Source organism: Colius striatus, chromosome 5, assembly GCF_028858725.1.
Source record: "Colius striatus isolate bColStr4 chromosome 5, bColStr4.1.hap1, whole genome shotgun sequence".
Classification (NCBI taxonomy): Eukaryota; Metazoa; Chordata; class Aves; order Coliiformes; family Coliidae; genus Colius; species Colius striatus.
Genome location: NC_084763.1, coordinates 26,934,142 through 26,960,905, shown reverse-complemented (window position 1 = coordinate 26,960,905; position 26,764 = coordinate 26,934,142).

Sequence of the window (26,764 nt, the reverse complement as noted above, 5' to 3'; positions counted from 1 at the left end):
GAGGAAAGGTCACATGCTCCCTTATAATTAGCAACCTATTGCTGACTACTGGAATTTTAGAGACAACAAAACCTCCACAAAACAGTTTCACGTGCCAAACTATGTTCTGATTCATTGCCTGTTGCTCGAAAATGATACATGATGTTAACCTAGCCTTAGAAGGTTATTAAGACCACGTCCACACCATCCAGTGGTTCAAGAGAGACAACTTCTTGAGGTAGTTCCATGCAAATGAGTAAACCTATAGACACACTACAATACAGTTCCAAACAAGCAACACAGCAGTCTGCTCCCAAGTTAATTAGGGCTTTAATCCTGCTGGGATGTTTTTCTAACTGAAGATTCCTCAGAAGGGTGGATTTCCTGAGTCATAGTAAACCACTTGCACTGTGGGGCTGTTTCTAGCTCCAAGTGCTTCACAGATATCTCAGAGCTTACTAGTAGACTTTAAGCAATCACGGTGAATGAAGGATGTGTATTAATGCTACATTTGATAGTTGCTAATATCCAGCACATTCCATCTGAAGGCTCATTTTGCAAACACTAATGACATATTACAGTACTTGACTACAATTAACATATAGGCAGGTTAACTGGGGCACTTAGTACATTTCCTTATGGTTCCAAGGTAAGCACCATGTTGCACATAAATGTAGGCATTTTGTCCAATGTTTTTCACTCAACTCATCAACTGAGCTTTTAATCACTTTTACTTTGATCCTTAACTTCTTTAATTCCATCTATTTAGTAAGTCCTTTGATAATAAGCATTACTTGTTTAGTGAATTAGTTCTTCTTGTCCATTAATCTTATATATTTCAATAATGGATCCTAAAACCACTACCAGTCATGTTTGCTTGTCAGATTGCAAGGTGGATCTTCTCTCTACATGGAACCTGGCCAGAAACACAGTACAGTCCTGTCTGTATTATCATGTTTTCTGTTTAAAGTTTGTGGTGGGAAGGATAACAGCCATGTCTGCATCCACCAGCTATGTAAATAGCCCTTGTTTGTCCCTCACTTTCTAAACCAAGTTATTTTCTGTCCTCAGGCCTTACCTTGCATATCTTCTTTTTGGGAATCCAAACCTGCAGAAAATGCTAAAAAGAATTTGGCACTTGTATCTCAAAAGTACTACCATCTATCTCCATTTGTCAGCTTGCAAGTCAATCTCATGTACAAAATTAGTCCTATAGGTCATGGTCACCCACTCAGAGAGCCAAAACCAATGGGAAGGGCTCAGAGAAGGAAATGTATGGAAATTCTTTCACAAAAGACAAATCCTACCAGAGACAGGCTACAAAAGCCCATCTGCTCTGGTGAGCAGATATGTGGGCATGATCCCCTCTTTGTTATTTATGTGGGGCTTAGTTTTGTGGAGTGAGAACAATACTACTGTTCAACACCAGCTGTATAATTTCAGATAGCACTCAATAGCCAACTGAGCAAAACCGATTCCAATCTGTCAGCATAGTGTGGTCTGCCCTGTTGCAGGAAGTGTTGTTTTTGGAACAATGTTGAACAGCCATTGCCATTTTACTGTCTACTGACAGAAATTAATAGTGAAGGCCTCATAGAGCAATTTATCAACAGCAGTTTGAATTCACACTTTTGTCAGCCCTCCTATCTCCAGACCAGCAAAGGGCTGCCTGCCTATTTATGTCAAAATGTCAGTGGAAGGTAGAAATTGAGCAGGATTGACTCCTGGGAGTAAACGATCTCAGTGACGCAGGTTTTGGTTAAATCCCTCCAGGACTGGTTTTGAAAGGGGCTGGAATGCCCTGGCTCAGGCCCCTGACCTGTCACAGGAGTGATGTAAACACAGATGCAGTGAGGCCACCGAGAGCCCAGCCCTGAAAACTCAGTGCCCCATATAGCACCAATAGCTCTGCACGAGACAAAGCGCCGTCTCCTCTCAAAACCTCTGACAGAAGCAGTCATTTCTATTTCAATTCAGCTGTGTAACATAAAGCAAAAGACACAGACATGTTAACTGACACGAGAAGGAAGTTTATTTTCAGTCTTTTTATCCCTTTTTTGGTTTTAAATTAAAAAAGCATGCTCCTACTCAAAGAGAAAATATGAACTATGGTCACTTGAAAGTCTTCTGTCAATTCAGTTTCATCTGTTGAAAATACCAGGCTGAAATTATTGTTCCTTCATATCTGTAGATTTTGCTTGTGACACAAATTGTGTTACCATCCACCTTAAATGACAGTGTAATTCTGCTAGAATACAACAGTACTCTCAGAGGTACCTTATTAGTAGTGACAGGGTCTATACAAAGAACTAGGGTGGCAGTACAATTTCAGTATTCATAAAGAAATAAATTAGCATCAGAATGAAATTCAAGCATACTGTACCATACAAAGGGCAAAAAAGAAAGAAGTTCCTGTAGAACTATTTATATTTTTTTTAGGAAAGAAACAAAATTAGGACTATTTCCTAATGAGAAAAGTATTTAAAGTAAAAGTGTGTATATATATAAAATTTATGTAAAATTTAAAGTGTGTATATATGTAGAAATATAATTTGAAATTAAATTTCAATTAAGAAAATGCCACTGTCAGATACACAGTGACTCTAAAAGGATTACCTTTTTAAGTATGAATGACACTATGTAAAAATACCTTTGTATGAAATAGCTTTGAAAAAGATTAATCTCTAAACAGGTTTGCCCATACCATTTTTCTCACAGTCTGGCATCACTGGGGAAAAATAGACTTTACAGTCTTGCAGAAACTTTGAAAGCACATTTTCCAGTAGCAGGCTTTATTTTCATCAATTTATCTTTTGCTACTTCCTTTCTTTGAATGCTACTTTTGATGCTGTTTTGTGTGAAGGATAACAGCAAACTGTCTGGAAGAACCTCAAAGGGGATAGGAGGAGAGGGAAAGAAGAAAAAAGACTGCCCTGCTTGACAAAGAAAAATAGGCTTTCTGATTCTCTCATGCAAAAAGCTGATTTTTCCAGTAATAATAATAAAAAAGGGTGTTCTTAAATTTCTGCCAGTACCTAAGATAACCTTCATTATTTGATATCCTCATAACAGCTTCAAAACCCCAAAAATTCAATGAGGAAAATGATCTTTTTTTTCTTCATGGGAACTCATTGTATACTCCACTGTCAGTGCAGAAAGGAGGTGGGTATTTTCTTCTAAAAAGTGCGATTTGTGTTGCAAATCAAAACAATTTGCAGATCAAAAATTTGTGGAGATGTAGGCTATGATTCACACCAAAGGCCTGGCATACAAGGAGTCTTCATGACATACTGTAAGACCAGGACCTGTAAAAATTAATGCAGAGTACACCCCTATTTAGAAATAATTTTGTAAAATCTGATTGACTAAAATATAGGTCTTTTTTTTTTCTTAATACTGTATTTGTTTGTGGTTTATAACTTCTCAGGCATATTGGCTTGGTTAGATATATATTCCATATTTGGACATGAAATGAAGTGTAAAGGTAGGCAGAGAAGAGAAACATGGACAGGAACTGACAGAGTGAGGTGAATGGTGAAGAGACATTGGTCTCACTGAAGGACTTTGAAAGAGCTTTATGTACCAACTCAGTAGAAATCAATTGCACTGTGGAAAGTAATTAGATCCTAAATTCATTTTGACAGTCCAAGTGCACTTGGACTTCAACTCTTCATGTAAGAGTTCATATGAGCATTAATGTGTATGTGGACAATGTCATAGATGCACCTAAATATTTTTCATCCTCAGGATGACAACAAAATGAGATAGCAAAATTAAGTAATGAAAACTTTTGGTAATCAAAATGTATTTATGGGGGAAATTAGAGCTCTTTTCCTGACCTGAGCATGTAATGAGGGTACTGAGTCAACATTGCTCGTAAAGGACGACCAGATCAGAGATAGTAATAAAATAAGCAAGGTTTCAGGCAAAAGACCAACAAAAAACCAGGTGAAAAATATGGTTGCATTTTACAGGACTGATTTTTTTTCCCAAAAGTTCTCTTAATCCATGAAGAATTATCAGAATTTTATTCCCAGTGTATTAATGGGTTTCGATGGTTTAATCATAGAATCATAGAATCATAGAATGGTAGGGGTTGGAAAGGACCTTTAGAGATCATCTAGTCCAACTCCCCTGCAGAAGCAGGTTCACCTAGATCAGGTCACATAGGAACATGTCCAAGTGGGTCTTGAAGACCTCCAAGGAAGGAGACTCCACAACCTCCCTGGGCAGCCTGTGCCAGGGCTCCCTCACCCTCACAGTGAAATAGTTTTTTCTTATGTTTAAGTGGAACATTTTGTGTGCCAGCTTCATCCCATTACCCCTTGTCCTGTTTAATTTTTCTATCTAACATCAAACAAGCCTTCTGTGATTCTGGGACCTTATGAGATCAGTGAGAAAGAACTTGTGCTTACAGCAGTTTTGCTTTCAAGAAAGTGAACTTAACAGATATGGAAATAGAGGGTCAAACATACCTTGATGAGAGCTTTGTCAACAATAGATCATAGCACTTTAGTCATAAAGTGGTGAGAGGTAATGTTTCAAAGGTAATAATGTGCACAAACTGTTTTTGTCTTGCCAACCGGTCATTCTCTCACATTTTCAGTGTAATGTCTTAGAAACAAGGCTTTTTGTCTTTCCACTGAATTTCTACCAGTAGGAAGAGATGAACAGGTTGGTTTGTGCACTTTCCACCGAGATAAATAAGCATTAGTAAAGTTGGTTTGTAGGTTATTTCAGCTGGTACAGCCTCCCTAGGCTTTCTGTATCAAAACTAGGTGTTTATTGCTTGGAAACCCAGTAGAGAGCTGTCCTTTAATCATTTAACTTTGGGATCTGACATGTTATAAAATGCACCTGTTAAAAACTGTACTGGAATTCAATTAACTCTCATATGACTTTTGCAGCTGAACTAATGGACTGAAAGGTTATACTGGGTAAATACAAAATCCCAAATTGATTCACAGAGAAGTCTGGAGAAATGTCATGATTTCACTTTGTAAATTTTGGCTGTACCACAATAATCACATTGTTATTTTGCTTTAAATAGACCACAATTAGAGTGAAACTGCTTATGTATTTCGAATTTTCAAAACAAAAATCTTTTGGTTAATAGCTCTTGTGTTAAATGTCAGACATTTCTGATTAAGAAACAAAAATTGCTATACTACAATAGTTACAGCTTTATAAATAGTGACCATTTCTTTCCTCCTATTGTTTGTTATTTTTCACATCTGACTACTATAGCTAGATATAGAACAAATTCATTGAGAAGCTTACTATGACTTGTTATAATAAATTTTTTAATTGATATTCTTAATATTAATCTGTAATTGCATTATAACAGTTTGATAATAAAATACAATTTTCTTTCATGTCACATCTACTATACAAAATATCTTTTTGTTGTGTTTCTTTAGCAAGGATTTTGCAAATTTGTTTCACTTTATGATTTTTGACACTCTATAGCACAGTTTGGTATCAACTGCATTATTTCCTATTCTTACATGAAATAAACAGAACTTTTCCTGGTTTACTGATATGAGTGATCATAAAAGGTACACCTTGGATCAGTGTAATGTAATCTTTTAGAATATTTCACATTCTGTAATTTTTAGATTGTACATCTTGTAAACGTCAAATTAAAAATATTGATCTTGTAAAATCTGCTTACAGAGGTCTACAGAGTAAAAGTATAAAACTAGAATGTAAACACAAAAATATAAAAAGTGTTGGAAATTTATATTAATATCTACACAGTTTTCATTATATTGTCAGATTTTATCCAGTTCTCTGTCAATATTGAAGATAATAAAATTTAGTCTCTTGCTCCTTCTGCCTCTGCTGCTATAACTATATTTTCCACAATCTTTTTTTTCCTAATTCAGAAGCCTGAGATACGTTTGGCTTTTTATAAAGCCTATACACACTTTGCTGTAGAGTGACCATTAGAGTTGACTTTGTTTCCAGATAGGATTCTAAGTATGTATTGTTATAAATAAATAAATATATAGATGTATACTTTATGGTGTATTAACTTGATGGCAACTTTAATTTTCTCCTATAGAGAGGAACAATGGAGTACTGCATCATCCTGAGGAAGCTGGAGAACTACTGAGCTGCAGTCAAAGCTCTTCTATCAGCTCCTGTGCATGATTCATCAACTCTGCAAACAGGGGGAGAAGAGGGCTGTATCATTACCCTGCCTCCTGACTGTTTTATTTTCACTAAGCCTGTTCAAACAAACCACTAGACTATTTTAGCCAAAACTTTCAAAAGGAATTCAACCTGAGTCAGAGTCCTGGCACAGAGGATTGCAGCCTAGCGGGCTGAAGTCTGATAAAGGTGTATGTCACTTCTGGGAGAAACATTAGGTATCATTCTACACTTCTAACTGGGAGAGAAAAAATATTAAGTCTAGAGGAACGGAAGAAAACTAGCACATAGGCTGTTTTCTTATGGCGAACATCCAATATTAGCTGAGTAGACTGAGTTGATAGATCTTCTTGTCCTCTTCCTCCTCTGTTTTTTTAGAGTTGGATTTTAACTTATTTGTTAAAAAAAAAAAAAGCAAAAACAAAGTATGATACAAAGCTAAGCTGAAGGAGTAACTTTAGTAATTCTTAGAATGGGTATTAAGCATAATTTCTTTTTCTTTGTTTTTTTCATCATGTGCCATGGTTTAACCCCAGCCAGCAATTAAGCACTATGCAGCTGCTCACTCTCTCTTTGCCCTGTCCCCATTGTGGAATGGGGAGGAGAATCAGGAGAAATTGTGGGTTGAGGTAAGAGCAGCTAACTAACTGAATTGACATAAAATATATAGCCAATAATAAATAAATTTAAAAAAGGAATATAACAAAAAGAGTGAAATAATTAAAAAAACCTAACCAAAAAAAACCTGGCGTTCATATTCATAACAAAATGAACATTATTTTATCACTACAAGCCAGACATGTCACCTTGAAAATATGAAACATAATAAATCTTTTTTTTATATAACAAGCTTTGAAGAATGATTGATGGATTACAAAATAAAAATATAAATTTTTCAGTGCCTAGGAAATATATTGCTTAAAAATGAAAAATGCAAATCTTGCATTTCTATTGTGAAAATGCTATCAAATTAGTTTGAACATTCTAATTAATATCCTCTCCATAGTCAGTGAAGATCTAGGAGAACTCCTTCTACTCACCTATTGTTTTTCTTACCTAATGGTTGTGTTCAGTGTGCACTTATGTTTAATTTGCACTTACCTACTATGAAGAAAAAAAAAGAAAAAGCAAAGCCTCTTCTAGTTTACTCCTGTTCTAGAGAAAAGCAATGAGAAGTGGCCACCCAAAGCACTATGCTCAAAACCAAAAGCACTATGCCCAAAACCAAGGCTGATCAGAAGCTGACACACTCAGCCCTAAGCTTGGCTGTAAACTGCACCTGTTTAAGGGGATGTGTGCTTGTCTGCAAGGTTCAGAAAGGCAGATGCAGGCAAGGGAAGTGACAGTGAGCATTTTGAAGGAATGAAGTAAAATAAATAACTTATTTTGCTGTTAAATCTGAGGTAGATTTCTGGGCAAGAAAACTGGTTGCTCCTGTTAGTGTCTGTGGAGTGCGGAGAAATAGATCACTGCCTATTTTCTGTGGAAGAAGAGAAAGGCATCAAATAAATACGTGACTCACCTTGTCGGTTTGTTCTCTGAGCAAACACAGCCCAGTAAGACCTTGAATGGTGTCTGGTTATCTGAGCCTTGTTGTGGGAGGGCTGTAAAGCTGGGCTGATGGCCCCCTATGGCCTTGTATCACACTCTACAAAATAGCATGTGCCCAATGTGAGTCAAATGAATGTGGCAGCAGGAGTGGGTACCCCATCTCTCAGAAGGGCAGCTCCCCAGGCGGGTGCCACTGCAGCATGCACACTGATCCTTCCTGCCTGCTTCTGGACACAGAGGTCTCCTCCTCCCTAGTTCTCCCTGTGCTTGATGCTACCTTACACAAATTTACTAAACTGCTTTCTGTCGTCAGCATAAGAAGGCACTTCCCCTCACCATCAGCCAGAAAACAGAGAGCTCTCATAAGCAGCTGAGATTTTCCAGAATGTACTCCTGGGCTGTGTATTCAGAGGTTCTAGGACAGGCCTTCATCTGGTGTAAACTGTCAGCCTTGCCACAGTCCAGGCAGCAGAGATCTGTCAAATTTGCACTGCCTGAGAAGCTGTTTCTCCAGTGACAACCTAGTACAGTTGGACCTGCTTTGTGTTAGAAGGTGACTGGTTCAACCTCTGGAGAGACCTCTGAGCACAGCTCTTGCTTTAGTTCCAGGGAAGTTTCTTTGAGGTTCAGATTAATGCTGCCACCAGGAAAAACTCTGTCTGACTTGTTCATTTTTAAGTCCTAGTCAGGATTTCTAAGACAGCAGAAAAGTGGCAGGATCTTTTAATATCCAGCAGAGAGGATGGCTTAGCAGCTGCCAAGTAGGAGCAATTGACATTGCTTGGGAACAGGAGCAAGACTTGCTTTTGTTCACTTGTCCTACCTCCCCCAGTAGACTGAACTTAATAAATATAGTGGTAAGAAACAAATGGTCTCCCCCGCTGCTTTACTAGAAACTGGAGTGTCAAGTCTTCCTCTGCCAGTTAAAAAATAAAGTGGTCAGGATTTGATGGGATTTCTAAAATAAGCTTTGCAGAAGGTAGAGTGCCTCACAACCAGGATATGAGCAAGAGCATGGATATGATCTGAGTGGGATACAAAAGCATTATGGAAACTCCTGAAGAGGAGTGGGAAGAGAAAAACCATGAGTGCTTGATACAGAACAAAAGGTTTACAGTAACACTTTGAGGGGTATTTGTGGCTTATGAGGTCTGCTGAGGCAGTTGCTGGACGTATATTAGTGTATATCAGAGTAATAGATTATGTTTTAATTCCCTGTAGTGTGCTCAATTCTGAGTAATGTAAAGAAGCAAATTTGGCTCCTGCACCAAACAGCAAGCTGTGTTGTGGTTTTAAGACAGCTCAGAAGAGTGGCATGACTCCTCACCAAACACTGTGGGAGACATGAGTCCTGCACCCAGCTCTGTGCTTCCCCTGTTCCAAGTCTTTCTGCGAGATGAGTGCAAGTGCAAGTAGGAAAATACTGTCATAGCTCATGGAGGAAACGGGCAATTAGGGACTGATAGCAGCATTTCAGTGAATCAAAACACCAAAAAACAATTTAGAAATGTAGTGACAAACAGTAATCGTAATTCAAGCATGCTTATACAAAAAAAAAAAGAGTGTGGTCCCTACAAACTGCAAAGTGATCCCTGGAGCCATCAGACATACTCCACACGAGTCAGAAATCACTTACACAAGCAGCTTCTGCACTCTATGTTATTCAGCTGAGGAGAGGAGATACGTAGGTCAGGTAGCAAATGACACCTGTCTGCCTGGCTGAAGATGTTCTCTCTTCAGCATAGTGAAGCACCTGAATTGCAACTGTGGTGAAATATTCCCCCCAAAATGCTATATTAGTGTCCAATACAGGTATACAGTTATCAAAAAAGAAACACTCTCCAAGACTTTCTGTACAATATCGGTAAAAAGGAAAGGTGTTGGACAATGTAATAGGATATAGCTGAAATCTTTTCTTTTAACAGTCTCATTGGTTATAACAAGGATAGTTAACTGGTAAGATGATCCTCTGGACATATTTTAGAAACTTTTTGGTCAACTGCCATGTAGCCAGAAGATTTAGGGCCAGTGATTAAATTACTGAGGGCTTTTGTTTTGAAGTATGTGCTCTTCAATATATCTTTCAGGGCTTGCCATGTGCCAAGGGTTTTGTAACCAAACTGTGATTCTCTTGCTTTCAGGAGTTTCATTACAGTCTGCTGGCACTGGCAGTCAGCTCCCTGCTTATTTCAGACGATCGTATCACTCAGCGGAGGCTGAAGAGTGCAGACGAGTCAGTCAATGAGTGGGTCACAAAGAGTCAAAAATGTAGATTTCTTCCCCAAAGACATAGTTGTTACAAAATGGTGCCATGCAACAGTTATTTTGAGCCTGGAGAGTTGCTGGAGCTCAAACAGTTCTTTGTGTAGATATTTCTTCACAGGAGCCTAAGACAGGCTTTGGAAAGCAGTAGGATATAACACAGAGGTTTTGTAGGTTTTTCTGACTCTTCAGTCACTTCAGACTCCTGGTCAGGGTAATTTGTGTAGCTCCCTTGGCTTCCTTTCTGTTTAGCCAGTAGATTTTAGTTCTAGTGACTTAGTTGTGGAGGACTTTTCTTTTGCATCTATATTGAGGTTTATTCCTATAATTTGGTTGCCATTCTGCTAGGATTATGCTAAGAAAACCACTGTGGGTTTTCTTTGGATTGTTTATTTATTTGCTTGTTTTTTTCTAAACTGCTTAAATGATTTTTCCTCCTGAAAATGGTAATATGTACTTACTATATACAACTTTCAGCTCCTCGAGTCAAAAGACAAGCTGAGTCAGTGGAGTTAGCACCAGATGAAGATCTGGTCCCTAACTTAAAAACAGACAAAAGGAAATACTTCCCAAAGCTAACTTCTCCCTCTTACCATCTTTCAGTCTATGTGAAATGCTTTGAGGACATGATATTGGCATATTACTTTTTTTTTTCTCTTTTCTTTTTTTAAGAATCAAATGCAAGAAATAAATAGGCATGCAAAGTCTGCTTCCCAGGTTATTCGGGTTTCGGAGCTCTGCTGTGTCCTGCTACAGAGTCTCTCCTTTTGCCTTGGTAAAACATCAGAGTGTAGAGGGTGACCCTGTGCACTTGTTTCAGATGAGTGTAAACAGAAGATGATATTACTTGTCTGAATGAAGTGGACTATCCCATGGAGGAGAATAATAGCCGTCTCCTTAGAGCTGTTTTTCTTAAAAAGACTAGTGAGAACTTAAAAGTTGAAAGACCCGAGAAGAGGGTGAAAGTTGATTACTTTAAGGATTAAACTGTTACCCTGGTGAAGTCAGCAAATACTGTTTCTAAGCAATGATTTCAGTGTCTCTTGAGCACTGTGAATCTGAACCATGCAGTTTGGAATGTATTTCTTCAAGACAGAAATATAATTCTATTATTTTTTTTAAATGTTATTTGGTGCTTTGACTTTAATAAAATACATTCTGCAGTGATGTACAAAAATTGGCTTATGGAAAAAATTTCATCTGTATATACTTTTTAAAACATGTAGAAATCTAGAAGTATGTAATTAAAAAATCATACAGCTCTGAAATTTGCACCAAATTGCAAAGAATTGCATTCTGTTAAAAATATACTTGCACTTGGTGTAGATTTTTCCCAATTTATTCTTCTTTGGAATTTCTCATAAGGGGAAAAGCACTGTTGCTCTGGTAGCATCTAGTTAGGTAGGGAGCAATTTTTCACAAAGTCTTGATTATTATTTTATCAAGAAAGTAGGTAGATATTAAAGGTTACCCAGATGGTTTATATATTACTACAATAATCTTGTTCATGGAAACACTCACAAAGAAAATAATTAATCATAAACATACTGTGATCCCCCTAAAGCAGTGACTGTTTTAAGTTGAAATCCCATAATGGCTATGACCTCTAACCCTGATGTAACTGTTTCTATCCTAGCTACTAAAGTGGCTGCTCATGAAAGGCCATCAAATACAGAAGTAAATGCAAAGGTTAACAAAGTTAGCGGACCAAACAAACTTGATACTGAGAATGAACTTTCACATGTAGCAAAAAAATAAACACCACTCTCCCAGACTGATCTACACAGGAGGTTTGAGATGCCAAAATATTAAATGTTATTAAGCGCATAATCTCTATTTTACAGATACAGTGTTTACTCTGGGGGTTATCATCCTTTTATATTGACAGAAAGTCTTCACTCAGATTAAAAGAAAGAAAAAAAAAGTTCATGCACTAGTATGTTTTCAGTGAGATGATTTTTGCTCTAGACTCCAAGAGAGCACAGGTAGTTGGTTTAGGGGAGAGAAGGGATTGCACTGTGAGGTGTAAATCTTAAGAAGTCGTTTTGATTTTGGTTTTTTGTTTTCTATGTGTGTCACCCAGTTATTAACATGTCATTTCATTTCCAAATCTTTCTTCAAGGTGCAATAGTTAGATGATATTGTACTTCAGGAATCTGACTTCATAAAGGAGTGGTTATTCTTTTAAAATTTGTAGTGTTCTTTCCTCTCATAGACAAGGAAAATATAATTTACCTCTCTAATGCATTGTCTATTCATGTTTCAGAAATACAGATTACTGTGTGACAGTTTGCTGGTTTTACATAGCAGGGAAGGACTTTATGATTTGCAAGCACCAAGTAAGCTTGGAAAGGAACAGAGTATGGGCAGATATCTATATGTGGTGTATCATGTATGCACTGGTAGCTAGAAAAGTCATGCATCATATATTCAAATATAGATTTCAGCAGTCTTTGAGGAACAATGTAGGATCCAGTAGTCTGAAGTTTATAGCCCTCCCCTATGCTGGCAGAGGAGATACCTACTATTGCCAGGGTGTCAGTGGCTGCTGCCCCAACCTGCAGCCATTGTGTCCTTTGGTGAATCCATCTCTCTCCACTGACCTCAGCGCAGCTGTACCTCCTGCCTTGAAGAGCAAGATACTCAGAAGTGGTCTTTTGCATTAGGACAAAAGTTTCCTTTTAACCATTGTGATCCTGTGGACATGCATAAGACTATCAGGAAGCTAGTCCCAAAAGGGAGAAGAAAAAAGTCAAGCTCTGTTTACGAGTTTTGAAAAGAAAACTCACTTTAATTTAATCAACTTGGTATCCTAAGGCTCAGTTAGATAAGGACATTTTTTGGAATCACTATGGAATAAATAATTCAATGATGAAAAGAGAAAGAAATGTTAATTATATATAAAACTTGACAGTTGCGGAAACTATTTTCCTGGCCTACAAAGTCATTTTAAAGGTAGATCAAAAAGAGTTATTTAGTTCTACACAATTTCCAGTTTTAACAACATTAAATACCTTTTCTGCAGTTAGATATCAGTCTTTGAAGATTTTTAAATTGTTATTCCTGTGGGGAGGAGGATATTGAATAATTCCTACCAGTTATGAAACTCAATATTCTCCAGATGGTTGTTGAGACAAGCTTTTATACACCATTGTAAAATGGGTTTAAAATATCCAATGCTGTGATTGACTAAATAAGTCACATGACTACTACATACAAGTTTGAACTTCTTTTTTAACTAAATGACCTTATTAAAATCATAAACAAAAATGGTACTCAAAGGTTGGCTTTAAAGCAGCAGCTATAAATCCTAAATCTATTGTAGTACCATTCTGTTATTTGCGCTAAAAAAGGCAAAAAACTAGGAAGGCTATTCTGGGCATGAAATTATACCTTTAGTAATAAAGTGGTTTAAAAAGATCTAGTTACATGTGTTTTCACAGTCCTCTAACCTTTTCTTCAAATGACCTAACAAAATGACATACATTGACAACCTAAGCAATGTCAGGTCACGTCAGAACTTGAGCTAAAGAATGTGAAGGAGCAAAATCCTTCAGTAAGGAGAAGTATTTCTTAAGCAATGTTGTCTTCTCTTTTGGCAGAAAAATTTTACCTGAAGTGATCATAGGCCTGCTTCTGCTGCCCATCATGGGGTGGCTGCATCTCCCTCAGCCAGATGCAATTCTCCTGGGCTGTCACCACTTCTCTTCTTGCACAGACACCACAGCACAAGCCCGAGCAGACAGACCAGGAACAAGTTAATTCACCGGGAGAAGAAAAATTATACTTGAGACCTTGGGGCCCTGACCAGTGCTTGCACTGCAGTTTGTCACACCACATGGGAATAACAGCAGGCAGCTTTCAGTCTTTATCTCCTGTACCATAAAATCATGCCTAACAAAATGTATTTTTTCTGCATCCATTAAGACACTGGTCCTGGAAATTCCCTACCAGAAGTATCTACATTTCAAAATGACTGAACTATCCTCTTAGAGTTCAAATGTTGTTTAGGAGCCGCAGTTTACAAAATTAGTTGTCTCTATTTAAAAAAGTACACTATGGACTACCAAGATGATCATGGAAATGAAACATGTTTCTTATGATGAAAGGCTGCAGGACTTGTGGCTGTTTATTCTAGAAAAGAGAAGGCTAAGAGAGACCTCATCAACACTTATACATACTTAAAGAGTAGATATCAGGAGGATGAGGCAACACTTTTTTTCTGTAGTGTCCAGCAACAGGACTAAGGGAAATGGATATAAGATGAAATACAAAAAGTTCCACTCAAAAGAAAGGTAAAAATTGCTTCCCGGGAGGGTGAGGGAGCCCTGGTACAGGCTACCCAGGGAGAATGTGGAGTCTTCTCTGGAGGTTTCCAAACCTGCCTGGATGTGTTCCTGTGTGGCTAGATGATCTCTAAAGGTCCCTTCCAACCCCTACCATTCTGTGATTCTATAATTCTGTGATTCTGCTTAGGGATTCTTTATTGCCATGTGTGGATCTCTATTTTTATAGTGAGAGGCTACAAAGTTCTGTAAGTAGAAAGGCTGTGTAAGTGCAGAGTGTTTTTAACTTTGAGAACAACTCTGCAGCATATTCCTAAAGCAAATGAAACCCTGGTGTTTCCCTTGATGGGAACCAACACGTTTCCCTGTCACTTTTGCAGTGCATATTGTTTACAAAGATGAAAATATTCCTGATTAACCTTAAGAAAAAGTGTTTCTATAAAAAACATAGCAATGTTCATATTCAGGGATTTGTATTTCCTTAAAAAATATGTTTACATGACAGTGAAACAAGAAGACTCATAAAGTGATTGGATCTGGTACTACAGTTAAAATGAGGCTGCTGAGGGGTTTTTTTTTAAGAGATTTTAATTTTTTCTCTTCAACATATACTCTGGTTGTAGCATAACTCAACTCACTTACCAACGCTTACTTTTTTTCCCTTATTTAATGTGCCTGAGTTTCAGAGTTTCAGTTTAATATTGCTAACAGTCTTAGTAAAAACCTCAGGATTAACACGTATTTGAACACCTGCAAAGTTCATTTAATGTCTGGAATAGCAAATGTTGCAAAACTCAAAATACATTTAACATATTTGTAGTTTGAATGTTAACCACAGCTGCTTAATGCTGTTCAAGAAGCTTGGAATGTACATATTTTATACATCCCAAGGAATAGCTATGATTGATGTCCTTTCATGTCAACTGTTTGGTTTGCTGAAAGATGGAATCAAAAATCCATCAAAAGTAGGCAAGTCTGGGAAGAACTGCCAGGCCAGTAAAGTTGTTTATTAAAAGAAAAAAAATTAAATATCCTTGTTGGCATGCTTTTGATTCTTAATTGAATTCAATAGGAAATTGAGGCTGAATAAGAGGAAAAAAAAAAAACAGAAGAAAAGAAAAAATAATAAAAGCAGGCAAAAAAAATCACAAAAACAGTTTATTGGTTTACTGATTACATTCATACTGTTTGTCCTATCATTCAGACATATGTAAGTCTAACAGATGCATCATACACAGTAATGAATGTACAGATATTTTAATATCCATCCACAGACAGGTATGAGGAGGAATTTCTTTACTGGAAGGGTTGTCAGGCATTGGAACAGGCTGCCCAGGGAGGTGCTGGAGTCACCATCCCTGGAGGTGGAGAAGGTTGGATGTTGCACTTAGGGAAATGGTCTAGTGGTTGATAGGGCTGGGACAAAGGCTGGACTCGATGATCTTAAAAGTCTCTTCCAGATGAAACAATTCTATGATTCTATGATCAATATGCAAAAATTCTTTAGCATTTAATTTTCTAGGAACTTTTGGTCTTTGTTTCATAATAAATACTAGAGTATCAGTCAAAGATGCAAGCTTGCAGAGTAAACACACACTGTGTCCTCTTTTCTTTAGTTTTACAAGAGCTACTTCCTAAATTCTTTGCTAATTAACAAGTGCTTTAGACATTCAGTTGGATTTACTGGCAGTCAGGGTATATATCTTGTATTCCTAGATTTCAAGTATCCATCTAGATTAAAAAAAGTATTGCAGACATTTGAAAAAACTCTACACTAGCTATCCAAACACATCTTTTAGGCCATAGCTCTCTTGAACAAAGTGTTGAAGCATAAGGTGAAGTGACAATAGCATTCACATACCTTCATCTAGACTTCTTTTTTGTCCAATGTGAATCATCAACTCATCACTTAGAAGCATGCATGAGCAAAGATGAATTGAAATACTGTACTGTGATCCTCGTTACCTACCTTATCTCTATTGTGGGTTGACATTTTAAGAACTGTAAATTTAATACCTCTTCAGACTAAGTAACACTTGGAATTAAAATCTTCATCTCACTCTAGGTGGCCCTGCTGTGGCAGGGGAGTTGAACTTGATGATCTTTCAAGGTCCCTTTCAGCCCTTAAGATTCTGTGATTCTATGATGAATCAGTTCCATTTCAACGAATATGAGTCTGATCTAGGCATCTTCATTCAATCATAATTCATTATTTTCTTACCTACCTCTGCTTAATATATTGAGAGGGTAGGTCATAATGAAAAAGTTGTAGAGATTTCAAAATTCATCACACCAAGAGCTTAGCAACACAGGTGGCTTACCTTACACTCCATTTACTAGTTTCCCTGTGGAATACAATGTCCAGATCAACATTACTGTTCTGATACTCAAAGCCCAGCATGAATTTGGCTACAGTTAGACGACAAATCAACACTTCCCTTGAGAGCAGGACTTCCCACCAATAGCTAAGTTTTTCTGGAGGAATTAAATTGTGCACATTCCAAAGAGGTGTTTGAATGAAAATGCTGGGGCAAAAAAAGGACAATTCAAAACAAAATTGAAAACAAACAACCTGTGTGATGTATTTTTGCTCAATAAAATCTGGATTGTATGAAGTGTTAAATAATTTGTCCCGAGATATTGAAAAACGTAGCCAAAATTGTTTGAAAGTAAGTCTACAGCTTTACTTCAAACATGTCACTCAAGTATGTATTTAATTACTTTTTCCAGGATCTTTTTTTACCAGCATCTTTTTTTTCCCCTTAGCATATTAAATAATCAAGCGCCATATTCTTATTTTATATACCTAAATATACAGATGCCAAATGCACCCACCTAACACATAGAACAATCAAAACTTTCTGGAGGACAAGAGAGGGGTATGTATTATAATATTTAATATTTTTAAGTCCTATTTTAAGTTTATAGATTTTTTTTCTGTGTAATAAATTCATTTAATAATATGTCAATATTCTTCTAATTTCTCACAACAGGATCATATTGAAAATCAATACCAAGTACTGATGCAAGGTCCCGTACTTGTACAAGTGTGAGAATTTCACCCATATTAATTAGTAAAATATATTCTTAGTAAAAATATACCAATAGAGAGCAAGTGGCACATTAGTATTTACTGAAAAATGTTTAAATCCCCGTCTAACCAATATATTTTAATTATTTCTTCTTCCTCTGTCTGAGCTACATCATGCGGCTTAAGTAGAGTTTTTTTTTGTCTTTAATCATATCAATGACACTTTCAGAATTTTTCTTTTTTGGCCCTGAATATGATACATATGTCTAAAAGACCAAGGAAAGCATTTATAGCTGCAAGTTACTCTTTGCAATTTAGCTCAAAATCAGGTATATGACTATTAAATTATATGTTAACTGTAATCAGGTTATTCTGTCAATTTTGGGGGCTTGAGTATATTAGTGAACACTTTTGTATATAATTGTCTTATTTTATTTTGAAACTCAGTCTTTGAAGCTCTTTTGGACTGTAAGACCTCACCAGCCCTCTTCCAGATAAAAATGTGCAAGTTCCACAATCTGGAACTAATTGTCCAGACACCATCTGGAGATCCTGTTCCTTAGCAGAAGCTGCTGTAATTCTGTGGCTTTCAGAGCAGAAGTGGCATTTTACTGTACCTTAATCTCTCAAAATATTTAAAAAATTATTCAAAATATTTCCAAATATATCTACCAGCAAGGGGTATTGGGAAGGTCACCATGCCTATAAACACACATTCATATGAATATAGCCTATTTCAGGTGAATACTGTCCAAAATGAGAATCTAGGCAGGGTATGGGACAAGACATACTGAAATGGGAGCAGTGTAGGTGAAATATCCTGAGACGAGTTGCATAGTCACAGCGGAATTGCTTCCGTCGACCTATTTTTAACATATCTTTTTCTCAGGTAAAATGCAGAGGTTCTGTGGGTGGATGATCCTTCTGTAAGAATTTAGCTCTAATTATATCCTACCTTCTGCTGTGTGAGGAACCCTCACCAAAATGACACTTTTCTCTAAATCCTGGACTTCCCTTTCACTAAACAGGCCGTTCACTTTCCTTCAACAAAATCTTTTATGGTAATAGGTTTGGCCATTAACAAACATCTTATATTACAGGTTTTCAACTTCAACTGTTTCAGCTACTTAAGCATTATGATAAGAAAGAAGCTAAGGATAATCAGTGGAAAACTTATGTAGAAGCACGAGGAACTCAGGATTTCTTGCATTATATTTTGGGTTCAGGAATTAATTGCTTTTGATAGAAATGTATCAGGACCAGTAAAGGATGTTGTCTCCCCGACCCTTGTTTCACATGACAATTTGGCATTTTTCTAAAGATTACCTTTGTCTTTGTTAAACTCACACTCTTCTTGTTATTTCTGAGGGGAACATTTAAACCTCAAGACAAAACCAGCTGAAGGCTTTACATTTTCTTTAATGGGTTTTTGACTAGCAGCTTAATGTCTAGAGGAAAATATTTTCTTCTGTACCATCTACTCACATTTCAAATTTTTGAATTCTTAAACTTTGCTCAACCCAGTCCACTTTATCCAGAACAAAGATATACAGTCCCTCCCAGTGAGAAGTAGTTTCAGTTCAAAACATAATATACAACCATTCAATGGCTGGGCAGTCTGGAAAGAAAAATTGCACAAATGCTTTTCTGATACAGATTTCTCTTGTACAAAAATGTCCAAAGCATTTGCAATCCCACTTTCAGAAAGTCAAAGTGAAACACTGAAGTACAAAAAGTGAATTTCTAGCAAATTTTGTGGATGGGAAAATTGGGATTTATAATGGAAATAATTGTGTAAGTAATAATAGCAACAGCTGTTACTTACGTTGCTCCCCTGGTAGTAAAATCCTTTAGGAGTAATTAACCATGTTCAAACATGAAAATGTTCCAGCCAAGAAAAAAAGTCTTGGTTTACTGAGATTCGTTTTACCCCCAACTGGTTTTGTATAATTAAATCTATGCACAAGAAAATATCTTAGAAGCGTTTTTGGTTGTTTATTTAAACTTTTTACTTTTTCCTGTGTTCATTCTACATGCTATCAGGCCAAATTCTGCTTTCAGTCACAGAGGCTTGATCTCAGAATTACTGTATCAACATGAGCCACATGAAAGCCAGCTTCAGAGACTCCTTCCTTCCTTCCTTCCTTCCTTCCTTCCTTCCTTCCTTCCTTCCTTCCTTCCTTCCTTCCTTCCTTCCTTCCTTCCTTCCTTCCTTCTTTCCACTTCCCCTTCCCTTTTTCAAAGTAGAAAAATGACTTAGATTTTTTTTTTTTAGCCATGTATTCAAGGGGAAAGGGAGGTTAAGAGTTTACCACTTCTGCTGTGAGCAATAAAAAATTTACTCACTTATATAGCCTGAGGCTCTGGAACAGTTTGTATTTACTCATTATTTCAATTCTACCTGTGCCCCCACTTTTCTATTAAACATTTTCAGCTTGCTTTTTCATCTTTGTTGTTTCATGAGTCCTATGCTCTCCTTTCCTTGGAATTGTTAAAGGACCTGTCTAATGGCTTAGAACTGAACGATTTCCCAAATTTTCTGCTGTGGGCTTGGATGTATTGAAACTTTAAGAAATAAAGACTTCACTTCTGCTCATTTTGATTGAAATTAAGTATTTACTTAAGATAGAAATCTTTGCTTCCACCATCTTCTTGAGATGCACTAATCCTGCTGGTTCCCTAGTCCTACACAGAAAATCTACAAAATTGGGACTCCAAAAGCAATGATTCCCACATAAAATCAAAGATGACACTGACATCTTTAAGAGGATTATCTCATAGTAGGAGGAGCACTTCAGTGGGACCATAAATTTAGCCGCTGATTTTTGGCAAAGCATTGACTGCTTCTTTTTATTCAGACTTTTTTTCAAAGTGAGCTGGACTGCAAGACTAACAGAACAAGGACTTACTAAAAATGTACATTCGCTTTTATGATTTTCACTTTAACTATTCCTCTTAAGTGCACAGTGTGTTCTTTCACTATCTTGAGCATGGTACAAAGCCACATAGACCACACATGGAAAACTCTCTAGGGGTTCACTGTTCTGTGTTGAGCTCTTAGAACTCAGCTATGTTGTCTGTGGGCACTCTGCAGCACAGGCAATAGTTTTATGGGTTTAAATTCATGCTCCGTGCCTTTTTGAGACTCTGTATGGCAGTTTGAAGTAGTGGACATGGAGTTTGCTTTACCAGCACATTTTTTTAGAGTACGTAGAATTCAGGCTAAGATATGGAAGAGGCTCAGGATTAACAGCAGGATTAATTTCTAAGTGAGGCAAGCTAAACCTAAGTGTCTGATAAACAAGACAACATTAATACAGTTTCAAGTACAACTTCCAGAAACATTCATCAAAAGTTGCTGAAATCCTGAAGAAGGAAACCAAATTAAAAAGTTGCCATGTTTTATGTGATTCATTACAGACAAAACCTCCAATGAGTTTTGTGCATTATGCCACAAAGATTCATTACTTTTGCAGTACAGTGGGCATGCATTTTCTTACCCAAGAACTTATTTTTTAGCCCCAACATTTCCATTTTGAAATTAGAAAAATATACAACCAAAATCTATAAGACTTTGATTAAATGTTGATACAGCTGATTCCAACACAGTCAAAGCCAGTGACCATACATGGAATCTAAACAACAGCTAGTAATTACAGTGTCAAAGGCATGTATACACTGTGTGTTATGTTTCATTGTCTGGCATGCAAATATAGACTTGGATTCCTTTACACTATTTCCAAAGTATAAAGAAAGCTAACCAGAGAGTTCTGTTTCGTTTACACAAAAGAACAAGGTTCAATCATGTTTGATAAGTTGCAAATTACTGGTAATACCACAAGTGTTGTTACAGCTGCTAAGAGTGGTCAGGAGGATGTACAAAATACAGCAACGGCATGAATCAAAAGAAAAATCTAAACAGTTTTGAATGATAGTGTACAATACTTCTAACTTTAACTTGATTCCAGGGCTTGTCAGCAGCATCTCAGGCAGTGGTGAGATACATGGACTAAGTTGCCACGTATGTATTTGTTATCCTATGCCTCATCAGATTCCCCACTGCCAGCTCCTTAGAGGAGTGGTGGATGCACAAGAGAAAGAAGAAACAAAACTCCAGTGACATAGGAGACACTTACTCTTCTTTAGTAAACAATGTTTTTTTAAGATTTCAGTTTATTAATTTGCTTGTGGAGATTATTTTCACAGCTGATTACATTCTTTTTGTTGAATCTCTAATTATGCTAAATTTGTCAAGGTAGAATCTGTTTTCTGTAGAATGTAGATGTCAAAAGCCTCACCTGGGGTGGAACAAGTCTCAGAAAAGGGGTATAATTTGGAAGGCTATGTAAAAAGTGAATACAATACCAGCCCAAGATTTGCCTTTTCTTAATCTTCATGCATTCTTAACATAGCAGATGAAGTTGCCTTGTGCAGGGAAAGCTGAACTAGTGTCTTGCTCTGTTCTGTAGCCAACTTTCCTGGAAGAGTGCTCTGGGAATATAAATCACTGGAATTTGGAAATGCCCTTGGGAATGCTTGTGATCATGAGACAGAAGAGTTGCTGCTCTGTGGTCACTACCCATCTCCTTTCAGAGTCAATTAGCCTGCTTGTCTATGTTTACATCACAGAATCACAGAATCTTAAAGATTGGAAGAGACCTTGAGAGATCATCTAGTCCAATCCCCCTGCCAGAGCAGGAACACCTAGAATACGTCACACAGGAATTTGTCCAAGTGGGTTTTAAATGTCTCCAGAAAAGGAAACTCAACAACCCACCTGGGCAGCCTGTTTCAGTGCTCTGTCACTCTGAGAGTGAAGAAATTATTCCTTGTATTTCTTTGGAACCTCTTATACTCCAGCTTTTACCCATTGTCCCTTGTCCTATCATTGGACATCACTGAGAATAGCTCCTCTTCTGAAATACTGTGAGGCTACTGGAAGAAAGTTCCAACCAGGGCCATACTTAACTATAAAAAAGGAAACAGGAGCAGAATGCTACACATGGATCTGCCTAGATATCCAGTGCTTTGATAGAGGGGGTTTTGTCTTTTCACTTTATATTTACATAACATCTAATTGGGTTTAGGTGATATTTTGTATTTGCTAAAATTTAAAATAATATGGAATTATCCACAGTGAAAAATATGACTGGTCTGACTCTAGATAACAGAGAAAGAAAGTATTCCAGGAAAATTAAGTATGAGTAAAAAGAACGCAAACACTGTAACATGCTTCAAGTAGAAGGAAGGAAGGAAGGAAGGAAGGAAGGAAGGAAGGAAGGAAGGAAGGAATTCTGAAAAGTAGGACAAGTAAAAGTCTGTTTGCATTAAAATAAGCAGAGAATTTCTTTGGGCTCTACTAATTAAAATCAGGAGAGTACATGGAAATCTTTGGGTTTTATGAGGAAAAGAGTGACAAACCTTCCTATTACAGAAATAAAATTAGAAGACTGAAAAGAATAACGAGACAATGGATAGCTAACAAGCAAGGTAACACCACGTTTATCCACAACGATTTTTAAAGCCATCCCAATATCAGGGGGCAGTAAGGAGACAATGTCTGGTTCCAAATATGAGAGACTGTCAACTCTTTGAATACATCCCAGGAGTGCTGAGCATTATTCATACATCAGACGACTATGATTCTCCTAAATCTTCAAGTAATTACGATACACAAGGCTCTGCATTTGTCTTCTGTAGTGCTGCTCCTTCAGTCAAGACGTACTCCACAACTGGAACAGCTTGCACAGTGTTAGCCCCCTGGGAAAGCTCAAATTTACAAAACTCTGTTTAGAAAAATCAAATCTATTTAAAAGCATTACATTATAAACATAAACTCCTTAATGAGCTGTAGTGAAAAGGCTCTAGGCTATAACTTATGAAGTTCAAGTGATTTAGTCATTTTCTGCCTTGTATTATTTTCATTTAATCTGCATCACAAGGACTGTAAAGAGTCCAGCTGTTCAAAGTGGGTCTTAAAGATTCCTGCCAAATGCAAAGGCTTGTCCAATTGTTTCCTTCTTTACCATGTTTAGTTAAAGACTTATTACTTGATAGATCAAATGTTTCCTAAATTTAAAAAAAAGGAAGTCAACATTTCTAACAAATGCAGATGCTAAGAAAGATAACTCTTAAAAAATATGCAATTAGAGGTCACAGAATCATTAGGAAACAAGGAAAAAGAAACCTACCAAATATTAGCGTGTCTGTACCTTGGCGTAATAGAAGAATCTGTGCTTTCATATTCAGATATTCACCACTATGGATCCAAGGATGTGATTAGTCTCTCTGTTAATTTACCATCTACTAGCTGAGGTGTGGTTTCTTCTCAGCTATATCTGTTTTGGAGGTAGTACAGTCTCTTTGTCTGTCAATTAACTTCTACTGTTTCCAGCTACTTCTAGAAGACCTTTGAGAAATCCCATCTAGCATTTTTGTTTGGAAGCATGGCTAGAGGAAGTAATAGAAGACACAAGTCTTCATAGAAGAAATACAGTGTTAGACGGAGAATGGACTGATGACTAATAGACATTTCCTACCATTCTTTCAAAGATCACCCTGTCTTGTGCAGGTCTTGGTCTGCATCAGGTCAACTTTAAGTAATGGAAATAGACACTTTTGAGAGACTTATTACTTAATTCTGCAATAAAAAGGTAGAATACTACTTCAACCCTTTGTACCATTGGTTACCTGCTCTTTTCAACACTTAAATGCAGCATGCAGAAAATGTAAATCCATATCTATTACAGGATTCAGGATTTTAGTCTGGTCAAAATCACCTGACATGTTTAAACATTAAAAATTAATATTCTGAAATGTGGAAATGTTAAAACCACTACTTCCACATTGTAGTGGAGAATAAATATAACAAATCTGGCCTGTTTAATAAATTACATGGCATAATGTTAACTGAAAGAGGTGGATTACATTAATGTAATTGTTTCCTATTTTAAACAATTATTACAAAAAACATTGTATGCAGTTGGGTTTTAGAATGCCCTTACAAAAAGCACATAGAAGGAAACAGTTGTGACCTTTTATTTTAACTTCTTGTTAAGAGACAGATTTGGTTTGTGCAAGTATTCCTTCTGCTTATGATGGGTCATTGTACTGGAAGTAGTAACACAGCTTCAGAGGGCAAATTTTAAGAGAAGAGGAATGTATTGAAGCAGTGATGTAGTAAAAATTGCAGTTCCTTTTTTCAACTCAACTTTCCTCAACTAACACTTAGAAGACTCCTCTCCAAATTTTCTCTTGACATAATTTAAAATATTCTGAGGTGTTGACAGCTCTAGAAAGACGAGCCAGAGCCCAACGATGAGTTGTGCGTAAGAGGCACACTCTATCCTTCAATTGCAAGGAGTAGCCTTAAAACCACTGTTTACATCATGCATACAGTAGCACCGTAGCGTTTGGAATGACTTCTTCCGTAATGATTTAAAAATTGAGGACTCCTCTACCCACTTGCCCAGTGACTTGCCAAGCAGGAATTAGCATAGCTTTGCAAGGATACAGGAGTACAATGGTACCTCAGTGTACTTGAGATTCAGAGTGCAGGTCTAGACATTAGGAAGGTTGGGTATTGCATGGTTCTCATGCCAGTGTGATTAAATTCTTGCTTTCACAAGGACTATATTCAGATTTACCAAGGCAAAATCAAACTATATACTGTACTGCAGTGTTGCATCAAAATATAGAAGCTCAATTTTAGTGAGCTTGCTTTGATATACAAACAGAACTTGTTGTCCCTTAACTATCAGACTTGGCTTTTCCTGCATAAAATTATGTCATGCAGTGTTCCACTGCTACTACTACTTGAGCCAATTCTGGTGTAATGCAATATAGACCGTAGATTATAAGAGTTTCCATGATCTGTGTCTGGCTCATCTAGATCAATATAATTCCATTGAGGTAAATTAATAATTGAAATCCTTAGCTCATAAATTGAGCTACAGTGATTTGACCAGGCAATCAGTCTTTATTTCTATTTATTTGGTTGGAATCATTCAGTGCTAATGAGATTACAGCCTGGGGATTGGGAAATGCCTTTTCAGAAAGCTATGCTGAATTCAAGAGAGATGACTGACATGTTAACTGTACACAATGTCAGTGGAACACACTGACTAATTTCATCAGATTAATAAACTGCAGAGCACTTGGCACATGCTCCAGATGACATTTTACAATAGCAGTGGCCATGGAAAAACCAGAACATCTAAACCAACAAATGGTAAGGCATTGGCCTCTAATTTGTGACCTTGTCTAGTTATGGACATGTTCATACTTTACTCAAATGCACACACACAAACAAATGTTAATCACAGTTTCTTGTTATCTCTTCATGTAAATATGTTACTTGATTCCTTTTCTTGCAACTTGATGAGTTTAACTTCATCCTCAGAGGAAAAAGATATCTGCTATGCTGTTTTTCATTTCCCATCTAGTCTACTTTATGGAATACAGCTGCCTGGACTTTGGAAGAGTGTTGCTTGTTCTACTCTCATCACTGAATGTAAGATGTAGTTATAGAATCCATCCAATGGATGTTTATCTTGTTATATGTATCTGAAGGGACTAAAAATATTAAGATAACGTAAATCAAGGTTTCATGCCTCTCTTCTCTAGTATAAATGGTTTGGGAGCTAGTGAGAATGGACATTTTGATACTTCATTTAGACGAAAACTAGAAGTAGAAAACAAGGGTCAAAGAATCTATAAGTGAGTTATATCAGCTTACAGTAGTTGAGGAGGAGTTTGCTTCTGTGTCCCTGACATGTCCCAGGGAGAAATGAGTACATACTCCCAGTACATTGTGGAAAGAATGGCAAACTCAATAGCTCCTAGCATGATACAAGGTGTGAAAAGAAACATACCAGAATAGTGCAATGTTTCCTATTGGAAAAAAAAGTAGTTCAAATAAGATCGCACTTTATGATGTAATCAAGTAAAATTAAAGGTAAAATAGATTCTTCCTCCTCCTAACATTAAGTCTGATTGAGGTGAAACATTTTTTAATTATTGCAAGGATCATCATGATTGTCACCCTCTAGAATACATAGTGGGAGGGCAACTACTACTAGCTTTGTTTGGCCATGACTTCAAAAGAAACACTGTGGCTTGTGGAGATATTGGTCTAATTGTACTTTAACTGTTGAGTGGCTCGGTTAAGTAACCTATTGGCTCTGCCCTGTTGTCCCTGTCAGTTTAGTCTATCATTACAGTTCCCATGCAGCTCATACTTGCTCATTATCTACAGTGAACTCGTCCCTGTTGCCAGGTGCTTCCTGCAGGTACTAATGTATAGTAAGGCACTTACCTCTGCAAGTGGCTCATTTATCATTCCCATCAGCACAGCGTAAGGCTTTGTGAGAGAATGAAATTTCCCTTAGCTATAACCTAGTTGTAACTCATTTAGTAAACTTAGTAAGTGTGTGAGAGACAGAACGTGTGTTAATCTCACAAGTCTCTTCAGCAGTTCTGTCACTTTTAGGACTGATAA